Consider the following 945-nt stretch of genomic DNA (forward strand, 5'->3'; position numbering starts at 1 on the left):
GTGCCTCGCGCTGCGTGAGGGAGGTTTGGCCGTTCGGCGCGTGGGCTTGAGGGGTTTCGAGTATAGACTTTATGAAACAAGTGGCTGCCGGATGTGAGGCGTCTAACTGGCGGGGTGACTCCGTCAGCCACACGGGGATAGGTGCCGAGTCACATAGAAGTGATGTGTGGAAAAAAATCACCCAGCCCAACCCTACGCATCCCCACTGACAGGGCGGTACCCGAGCTGTTCTCCCCATGTACGGCAGTGTGTGCCGGTGCTCTTGGCTGCCACGCCTGAACCAGCCTGCAGCCCAGTTTACAGCTCGGCGAGAACTCAGTGACCTCAGCGCCACGGGATTTTCCGCGGCCGGCTATTAGGATGTATGTGGGAGCGCCCTGCGGACATTCCCTGTCCGCAGGCTGACCGCTGCTGTCCGCTGAGGGGCAGTTGGATGAGATGACCTTTAAAAATCCTTTCCAACTCAAACGATTCCGCGATCAGACGCTGAACATCAACCACGAAGTGAGGAGAAAAGAGATGAAAAGGTGTATCGAAGTCCCAGCATCTCAATGGTCGTATTCCTTCGCTGCTCTGCAGCCGGTCCCGATACAATCCAGCGGTGGGACGAGGCAGCCGGGCTGCGGTACGCCCGCAACAGCCGCCCGTTCCTCGGAGGTGAAGCATAGCCCGCGTCCCCGCTCATCTCCTCCCGCTCGTCGTCTGTCCATCCACACGCGCCCCTCGCTGCACCGAACCCCGATACGAGCAGAACTTTGTGAACTTGTAAACCTGAGGTACCTTTGGGTAACGCAGCGCGCACCGCGAAGCCCAGCCTCCTCCTCCCACCGGGAGACGAGATGATTGGCATTAATTCACCGGCATCGGGCTTCGCACGAAGCGTCCGCGCTCCCGTTCCTCCGGCCGCGAGCGCTGCGCCGGGTGAGCGGCTACTCCAGAGAGTAC

At 60.4% G+C, this 945-nt stretch overlaps 1 protein-coding gene across 2 annotated transcripts in view; it reads right to left on the reverse strand.

The window, feature by feature from the left end:
* Nucleotides 1-876, reverse strand: part of SHQ1 (SHQ1, H/ACA ribonucleoprotein assembly factor) — a 39,600-nt gene extending 38,724 nt beyond the window's left edge. For both annotated transcript variants that reach the window (XM_010718736.3, XM_010718735.3), the window contains exon 1: nt 781-876. The gene's annotated coding sequence lies outside the window, so the exon portion shown is untranslated. The remainder of the gene's footprint in view (nt 1-780) is intronic.
* Nucleotides 877-945: the final 69 nt, after the last annotated feature.

The sequence above is a fragment of the Meleagris gallopavo genome, chromosome 14 (genome assembly GCF_000146605.3).
Source record: "Meleagris gallopavo isolate NT-WF06-2002-E0010 breed Aviagen turkey brand Nicholas breeding stock chromosome 14, Turkey_5.1, whole genome shotgun sequence".
Lineage (NCBI taxonomy): Eukaryota > Metazoa > Chordata > Aves > Galliformes > Phasianidae > Meleagris > Meleagris gallopavo.